The following is a 10,088-nucleotide window of genomic DNA, read 5'->3' on the forward strand; positions in this document are numbered from 1 at the left end:
GGCCGTTCACCTGCTCCGTGTGTGGGAAGGGATTCACTCAGTCATACGACTTCCTGATACACCAGCGCACTCTCACTGGGGAGAGACCATTCTCCTGCTCTGTGTGTGAGAAGTTATTCATTTGGTCATCCAACCTGCTGAGACACCAGCGAGTTCATTCTGATAGAATCATAGAATCATAGAATCATAGAAGTTACAACATGGAAACAGGCCCTTCGGCCCAACATGTCCATGTCGCCCAGTTTATACCACTAAGCTAGTCCCAATTGCCTGCACTTGGCCCATATCCCTCGATACCCATCTTCCCCATGTAACTGTCCAAATGCTTTTTAAAAGACAAAATTGTACCCGCCTCTACTACTGCCTCTGGCAGCTCGTTCCAGACACTCACCACCCTTTGAGTGAAAAAATTGCCCCTCTGGATCCTTTTGTATCTCTCCCCTCTCACCTTAAATCTGTGCCCCCTCGTTATAGACTCCCCTACCTTTGGGAAAAGATTTTGACTATCGACCTTATCTATGCCCCTCATTATTTTATAGACTTCTATAAGATCACCCCTTAACCTCCTACTCTCCAGGGAATAAAGTCCCAGTCTGTCTAACCTCTCCCTGTAAGTCAAACCATCAAGTCCCGGTAGCATCCTAGTAAATCTTTTCTGCACTCTTTCTAGTTTAATAATATCCTTTCTATAATAGGGTGACCAGAACTGTACACAGTACTCCAAGTGTGGCCTCACCAATGCCCTGTACAACTTCAACAAGACATCCCAACTCCTGCATTCAATGTTCTGACCAATGAAACCAAGCATGCTGAATGCCTTCTTCACCACCCTATCCACCTGTGACTCCACTTTCAAGGAGCTATGAATCTGTACTCCTAGATCTCTTTGTTCGATAACTCTCCCCAACGCCCTACCATTAACGGAGTAGGTCCTGGCCCGATTCGATCTACCAAAATGCATTACCTCACATTTATCTAAATTAAACTCCATCTGCCATTCATCGGCCCACTGGCCCAATTTATCAAGATCCCGTTGCAATCCTAGATAACCTTCTTCACTGTCCACAATGCCACCAATCTTGGTGTCATCTGCAAACTTACTAACCATGCCTCCTAAATTCTCATCCAAATCATTAATATAAATAACAAATAACAGCGGACCCAGCACCGATCCCTGAGGCACACCGCTGGACACAGGCATCCAGTTTGAAAAACAACCCTCGACAACCACCCTCTGTCTTCTGTCGTCAAGCCAATTTTGTATCCAATTGGCTACCTCACCTTGGATCCCATGAGATTTAACCTTATGTAACAACCTACCATGCGTTACCTTGTCAAATGCTTTGCTGAAGTCCATGTAGACCACGTCTACTGCACAGTCCTCATCTATCTTCTTGGTTACCCCTTCAAAAAACTCAATCAAATTCGTGAGACATGATTTTCCTCTCACAAAACCATGCTGACTGTTCCTAATTAGTCCCTGCCTCTCCAAATGCCTGTAGATCCTGTCCCTCAGAATACCCTCTAACAACTTACCCACTACAGATGTCAGGCTCACTGGTCTGTAGTTCCCAGGCTTTTCCCTGCCGCCCTTCTTAAACAAAGGCACAACATTTGCTACCCTCCAATCTTCAGGCACCTCACCTGTAGCGGTGGATGATTCAAATATCTCTGCTAGGGGACCCGCAATTTCCTCCCTAACCTCCCATAACGTCCTGGGATACATTTCATCAGGTCCCGGAGATTTATCTACCTTGATGCGCGTTAAGACTTCCAGCACCTCCCTCTCTGTAATATGTACACTCCTCAAGACATCACTATTTATTTCCCCAAGTTCCCTAACATCCATGCCTTTCTCAACCGTAAATACCGATGTGAAATATTCATTCAGGATCTCACCCATCTCTTGTGGTTCCGCACATAGATGACCTTGTTGATCCTTAAGAGGCCCTACTCTCTCCCTAGTTACCCTTTTGCCCTTTATGTATTTGTAGAAGCTCTTTGGATTCACCTTTGCCTCATCTGCCAAAGCAATCTCATATCCCCTTTTTGCCCTCCTGATTTCTCTCTTAACTCTACTCCGGCAATCTCTATACTCTTCAAGGGATCCACTTGATCCCAGCTGCCTATGCATGTCATATGCCTCCTTCTTATTTTTGACTAGTGCCTCAATCTCCCGAGTCATCCAAGGTTCCCTACTTCTACCAGCCTTGCCCTTCACTTTATAAGGAATGTGCTTACCCTGAACCCTGGTTAACACACTTTTGAAAGCCTCCCACTTACCAGACGTCCCTTTGCCTGCCAACAGACTCTCCCAATCAACTTCTGAAAGTTCCTGTCTAATACCATCAAAATTGGCCTTTCCCCAATTTAGAATTTTAACTTTTGGGCCAGACCTATCCTTCTCCATAGCTATCTTAAAACTAATGGAATTATGATCACTGGTCCCAAAGTGATCCCTCACTAACACTTCTGTCACCTGCCCTTCCTTATTTCCCAAGAGGAGGTCAAGTTTTGCCCCCTCTCTAGTCGGGCCATCCACATACTGAATGAGAAATTCCTCCTGAATACACTCAACAAATTTCTCTCCATGATAATAGACCTTTTAAATGTTCTGACTGTGAGAAGAGGTTTAAAAGCAAATGTAATTTGCTAGAACACCAACGCACCCACACCGGGGAGAGGCCGTTCATCTACGCCGTGTGTGGGAAGAGATTCACTCAGTCATCCACCCTGTTGACAAACCAGCGAGTTTACTCTGATGAGAGACCTTTCAAATGCTCTGACTGTGGAAACAGCTTTAAAAGCACAAACAAACTGCTGACACACCAACGCACTCACACTGGGGAGAGGCCATTTACCTGCTCCGTGTATTGGAAGGGATTCACTTGTTCATCCCACCTTCTGACGCACCAGAGAGTTCACTCTGGTCAGAGACCTTTTAAATATTCTGACTCTGAGAAGAGATTTAAAAGCACAAACGAATTGTTGGAACATCAACGCACTCACACTGGGGAGAGGCCGTTCATCTGCTCCGTGTGTATTAAGGGATTCACTCGGTCATCCCACCTGCTGACACACCAGCGAGTTCACTCTGATGAGACCTCTTAAATGTTCCGACTTTGGGAAGAGGTTTAAACGTAAAAGGAATCTGCTGACACACTAACCCATTCACACTGGGGAGAGGCCGTTCACCTGCTCCGTGTGTAAGAAAAGATTCACTCGATCATCCCACCTTCTGTCACACCAGCGAGTTCACTCTGATGAGAGACCTTTTAAATGTTCTGACTGTGAGAAGAGGTTTAAAAGCAGAAACGAACTGCTGAGACACCAACGCACTCACACTGGGGAGAGGCCGTTCACCTACTCCATGTGTCAGAAGAGATTTACTCGGTCATCCCACCTTTTGTCACTTCAGCGAGTTCACACTGGGGAGAGACCTTTAAATGTTTTGACTGTGAGAGGGCTTTAAAAGCACAAATGATCTGCTGAAACACCAACGCACTCACGCTGGGGAGAGACTGTTCACCTGCTCCCTGTGGGAAGGGATTCACTATTTCATCCCACCTTCTGAGACGGGTTGCACGCAAGCAGAACCGGGACCAATATCCTCGCGGGGGCATTTGCTAGTTCTGTTGGGGAGGGTTTAAACTAGTATCGCAGAGAGATGGGAACCAGAGGGCAGGTACAGATCGAACAAATTCAGACCAGGAAACGGGAAGTAGAAAAGCAGTTAGTGACGTAGTTAGCGACTCAGAAAGGCAAAAGAAGCAAAGATTAAATAGTGTTCAGCACAGGAATTTGACGGGGTTAAAGGGTATATACTTCAATGGAAGGAGTATTACAAACAAAGCGGATGGGGTGATATCAATAGTGTACAAAATTATGAGGGGCACAGATAGAGTAGACAGGAAATACCTGTTTCCCCGAGCGGAGAGTTCAAGAACTAGAGGACATAGATTTAAACTGATTGGCGGAAGGATTACAGAGGACATGAGGGAAAACTTTTTTACCCAGAGGGTGGTGGGTGTATGGAATTCGCTGCCCGAATTGGTGGAAGAGGCAGGGACCCTCAACTCATTTAAAAAGTACCTGGACCTGCACCTAAAGTGCTGTAAGCTGCAGGGCTACGGACTGGGTGCTGGAAGGTGGGATTAGAATGGGCACCTCATTGTTCTTCGAGCCGGCGCAGACACAATGGGCCGAATGGCCCTCTTCTGTGCTGTATTTATTCTATGGTTCTATGAGCTGAGGGCACAGATAGACACATGGCAGCATGATACCATTGCTATAATGGAAACCTGGGTTAAAGAGGGGGATAATTGGCAGCTCAATATTGGATTGTTTCGCAGGCTATTGAGTTTTCAGGCAGGATAGAGTGGGTGATAAAATGGAGGGTGGTAGCATTATTGGTTAAAGAATCAATTACAGTTGTGAGGAGGGATGATATGCTAAATGGATCATTAATCGAGGCCATATGGGTTGAGCTAAGAAATAAAAAAGGGGCAGTCACACCACTAGGAGTGTACTATAGACCCCTGAATAAGGAAAGGGAGATAGAAGAACAAATAAGTAGGCAAATTTCTGAGTGCAACAATAAGGGGGCAATAATAGTAGGGGACTTCAACTACCCTAACATCAACTGGGATTCAAACAGTGTGAGGGGCACAGAGGGCGCAAAATTCTTGATCGGTGTCCAGGAGAACATTTTTTGCCAGTACGTGACAAGCTCAACAAGATGGGATGCAATTCTAGATTTAGTGCTGGGAAATGAAGATGGGCAAGTGGGTGAAGTGACAGTGGGTGACTATATTGGTGATGGTGACCACAATTCAGTTAGTATTAGTATTATTATGGAAAAGGACAGAGTTAAATCAGGAGCAAACATTTCAAATTGGGGGAAGGAAAATTTTACAGCACTAAGAGGTGATTTGGCAGAAGTGGACTGGACACAACTACTTGAGGAGAAATCAGTGGCAAGCCAGTGGGAGGCACTAAAAAGTGGAATTCGACGGGTACGATGCAGACACGTCCCCTCAAAGAAAAGGGTGGCACTGCCAAATTTAGAGCCCCCTGGTTGTCTAGAAGTATACGGGGCAAGATAAAGCAGAAAAAGAAAGCTTATGACTGTCACAGAAAACTAAATACTGCAGAAAGCCTAGGGGAGTATGGAAAGTACAGGGATGATGTAAAAAAGAAAATAAGTAAAGCAAAGCGAGCGCATGAAAAAATATTAGCTGGTAAGATTAAAGAAAACCCAAACATCTTTTATCAGTACATTAAGAACAAGAGGATAGCGAAGGAAAAGGTGGGATCTATCAGGGATGATAAGGGTAACTTGTGTGTAGAAGCAGAACATGTGGGTAGGGTTTTAAATGAATATTTAGTCTCCGTATTCACAAAGGAAGGGGATGATCCGGAGGTAGGAGTTGAAGAGGAGAGGTGTGAAATATTGGATAAGGTAAACATAACGAGAGAGGAAGTACTAGAGGGACTGGAATCCTTGAGAGTTGATAAGTCATCATGTCCAGATGGATTGTTTCCTGGGTTATTGAAGGAAGCCAGGGAGGAAATAGCGGATGCTCTGAGGATCATTTTCCAATCCTCATTAGAGACAGGGGAGGTACCGGAGGACTGGAAGACTGCAAACGTAGTACCATGGTTTAAAAAGGGTACGAGGGAAAGGCCGAACAATTATAGGCCGGTCAGTCTTACCTCAGTGGTGGGCAAACTATTAGAATCAATGCTGAGAGATAGGATAAACTGTCACTTCGAAAGGCATGGTTTAATCAGGGATAGTCAGCATGGATTTGTTTAGGGAACGTCATGCCTCACAAATCTGATTGAATTCTTTGAGAAAGTGACAATGAGGATTGATGAGGGTCGTGCTGTTGGATGTTGTCTACATGGATTGTAGTAAGGCATTTGACAAGGTCCCACGTGGCAGACTGGTCAGAAAGGTTAAAGCCCATGGGATACAGGGAAATGTGGTGAATTAGATCCAAAATTGGCTCAGTAACAGGAAAGGGTAAAAGTCGATGGATATCTTTGCGAATGTAAATCCATTTCCAGTGGTGTGCCACAGGACTCAGTGTTGGGTCCCTTGCTGTTTGTGGTATATATTAATGATTTGGACTTGAATGTAGGGGGTACGATTGGCAAATTGCAGAAATTGGCTGTGTAGTTGATAGTGAAGAGGATAGCTGTAGACTCCAAGAAGATATCAATGGGTTAGTGGAATGGGCGGAAAATGGCAAATGGAATTCAACCCGGAGAAGTGTGAGGTAATGCACTTCGGGAGGGCAAACAGTAAAAGGGAATACGCAGTAAACAGGAATATATTGAGAGGGGTAGAGGAAGTGAGAGCCCATGGAGTGCATGTGCACTGGTCCCTGAAGGTGGCATTACAGGTAGATAAGGTTGTGAAGAAGGCATACGAATGGGCACCTGGTTGGTCTTTGAGCCGGCGCAGATATGATGGGCCGAATGGCCTCCTTCTGTGCTGTATCTTTTCCATGGTTACCTTATATCCAGTAATACCAGGTTTTAGCTGTTGTCAGGAATAGTCCCTTCGTGGTCGCCAATTGTAGGATTTAAACCACTATATTCAGGATTATAATCTAATCCAATCTAAGGACTGGTTCCTGACAACAAGATCACCACGGTACTGGTATTATGGTTAATGGCAAAACAGATTTATTAAGCACATCACAATTAGTACAAAAAGGTGATATTTAACATGGAAAAATGGTCAGTGTTCCTTGAAACCTCGGAAGTATCCCTCCAAGTGGCTGCGGCGCGGTCTCTCTCTCTCTCTCGCTGTGATCTGTTGACTGAAAAGTTCTCTTCCTTGCCAGAATGTTGAGCGCCTTCCTCAGCCTTTGAGGTCTCTTCTTATCCCCTTTTTCACTTTATGAGCAGTTCACGATCACATTCACATCTCTCAGCCTCACCATTATTCATGTCTCTCAACCGTCGGAAGTTACATTCCAAGCATAACTCCTGGTACCATCTGTGCCTTGTTGTTACAGACTTAATGGTACCTTACCTTAGAGCATTGCCAGCCTTCACAGAACCGTTTGTATAAAAAGACTTCTATTCGCTAGCTTGCGGAGGCTCGAGATAGAGAGGCCTAAGCCGGCGTGACTCCTTGATTTAATTAAACTTCAGTCACTTTATCTACATGTTGTTTAGACATTGTGCTATTCCAGCACATTCCTACCTTAGTGTCTCTGATTTCCCCAAGGTCTGTTCATTCCCACTTTAATGTTGTCAGCATCCTTTTAGTTTTAACTGCAAACTTGACTACAATAACCATCATGTATCCTTCTCGGCCCACCAGCACTTTCTTATTGAATACACGTTACATGGTTCATACTATATTAATACACAGTACAGTTTACATTTATAGATACATAGATTCATAGTACATTTCATTCTACTTCTACTATTGATTATAATTATACTAAATTATAACTGTTATTGGGTTAATCATTACACATTGTTCTTCCTGACTCTGAACACCAGAGTTCAGTCCTGGATGTGATTAACTGCAGAATCCGAGCCCTGCAGTCACAATTGAACTCGCTGGTGTCTCAGCACGTGTGATGACTGAGTGAATCCCTTCCCACACATGGAGCAGGTGAACAGTCTCTCCCAAATGGGCGCGAGTTGATGTGTCAGCAGTTCATTTCTGATTTTAAAGCTTTTCTCACAGTCAGTGCATTAAAAGGTCACTCAATAGTGTGAACAAGTTGATGTCTCAGAAGGTGGGATGAATTAGTGAATCCCTTCCCACACACGGAGCAGGTGAACAGTCTCTCCCCAGTGTGAGTATGTTGGTGTTTGAGGAGATCATTTGTGCTTTTAAAGCCCTTCTCACAGTCAGAACATTTAAAAAGTCTCTCCCCAGGGTGAGTACATTGGTGTCGCAGTAGATTCCTGTTGCTTTTATATCTCTTCCCACACTCAGAACATTTAAGAGGTCACTTATCAGAGTGAACTCGCTGGTGTCTCTGCAGGTGGGTTGACTGAGTAAATCTCTTCTTGCACACGGAGCAGGTGAACGGCCTCTCCCCAGTGCCACTGCGTTGATGTCTCAGCAGTTCCTTTCTGCTTTTAAAGCTCTTCCCACAGTCAGAGCATTCAAAAGGTCTCTCATCGGAGTGAACTTGCTGGTGTGTCAGCAGGGTGGATGACCGAGTGAATCTCTTCCCACACACGGAGCAGATGAACGGCCTCTCCCCAGTGCCACTGCGTTCATGTCTCAGAAGTTCGTTTCTGCTTTTAAAACATTTCCCACAGTCAGAGCATTTAAATGGTCTCTCATCGGAGTGAACTCGATGGTGTATCAGCAGGTTGGGTGACCGAGTGAATCTCTTCCCACACACAGAGCAGGAGAACGGCCTCTCCTCAGTGCCACTGTGTTGATGTCTCAGAAGTTCTTTTCTGCTTTTAAAACTTTTCCCACAGTCAGAGCATTTAAACGGTCTCTCATCGGAGTGAACTCGCTGGTGTATCAGCAGGTTGCATGACTGAGTGAATGTCTTCCCACACACAGAGCAGGAGAACGGCCTCTCCCCAGTGTGAACTCGCTGGTGTGTCACCAGGGTGGATGACTGAGCGAATCTCTTCCCACACACGGAGCAGGTGAACGGCCTCTCCCCAGTGTGAGTGCGTTGATGAATTTCCAGCTCAGACGGGGAATTGAATCCCTTCCCACAGTCCCCACATTTCCACGGTTTCTCCGTGGTCCGGGTGTCCTTGTGTCTCTCCAGGATTGACGATCAGTTGAAGCCTCGTCCACACACAGAACACGTGTACGGTTTCTCCCCGCTGTGAATGGTGTGATGTTTTTTCAGGCTGTGTAACTGGTTAAAGCTCTTTCCACAGTCAGTACACTGGGACACTCTCACTCGGGTGTGTGTGTCTCGGTGCTTTTCCACTCACACTGATGTTTGAAATCTTTTCCCAGAGATAGAACAGACAAACATTTCTCCTTCCACATTCAAAGGCCGATGATATTCAGGTCCTGATGAATCGAGTGACTCTGTCAGATTTTGTGTGATGTTTGGTTTGAGTTTCCCTCTGCAAATCCTCCCCTTGTAATAACCTGTAAAAGGAGTTTACAAAAGTCATCACTGTAAGTACAGGATAGAAATTCAGAACAGACAATTCTAGTTTCTACGGAACATTCTTTCCTCTCTTTTGCCTCAAAGCTGTCAATCCCTATCCCATACACACTCCCTCGTCCCTGAGCTGAAATCCAAACTCATCGCATCATCTTTCAGTGGCCCTAAACCATGAGTGAAAGTGTGAAAGTGTGAGAGAGTGAAAGTGTGAGAGAGTGAAAGTGTGAGAGAGTGAAAGTGTGAGAGAGTGAAAGTGTGAGAGAGTGAAAGTGTGAGAGAGTGAAAGTGTGAGAGAGTGAAAGTGTGAGAGAGGGAATGTGAGAGAGTGAATGTGAGGACAGCAGTGGGCTCGGTGTGGAGAATGAAGTGGGGCAGGTGGAGCATGTTTCAGTGGGGCAGCAGTGATCATAATCTCATTAGGTTTAGAATAGTTATGGAAAAGGAAAAGGGACAGTCAAATGTGAAAATTCTTAACTGGAGGAGGGCTCATTTCAGTGAGTTAAAAAGGGATCTTGTCCGCGTGGATTGGAATCAAAAATTGGCAACAAAACAGTAATTGAACAGTGGGAGGCCTTCATTGAGGAGACGGCTCGGGTACTGAGCAGACAGATTCAAACGAGGAGGAAAGGAACGGCTTCCGAAGCTGGAGCTCCCTGGATGAATAAAGATATAGAGATCACCATTGCTCCTTCATTTACAGACGATCGCTGACCGATCATCATTTCTCCTTCATTCACAGACGTTTCCTGACTTATCATCACTTCTCCTTCATGCAGGTGACAGAAGTGTTAGTGAGGGATCACTTTGGGACCAGTGATCATAATTCCATTAGTTTTAAGATAGCTATGGAGAAGGGTAGGTCTGGCCCAAAAGTTAAAATTCTAAATTGAGGAAAGGCCAATTTTGATGGTATTAGACAGGAACTTTCAGAAGTTGATTGGGAGAGTCTGTTGGCAG

Source organism: Heptranchias perlo, chromosome 20, assembly GCF_035084215.1.
Source record: "Heptranchias perlo isolate sHepPer1 chromosome 20, sHepPer1.hap1, whole genome shotgun sequence".
Classification (NCBI taxonomy): domain Eukaryota; kingdom Metazoa; phylum Chordata; class Chondrichthyes; order Hexanchiformes; family Hexanchidae; genus Heptranchias; species Heptranchias perlo.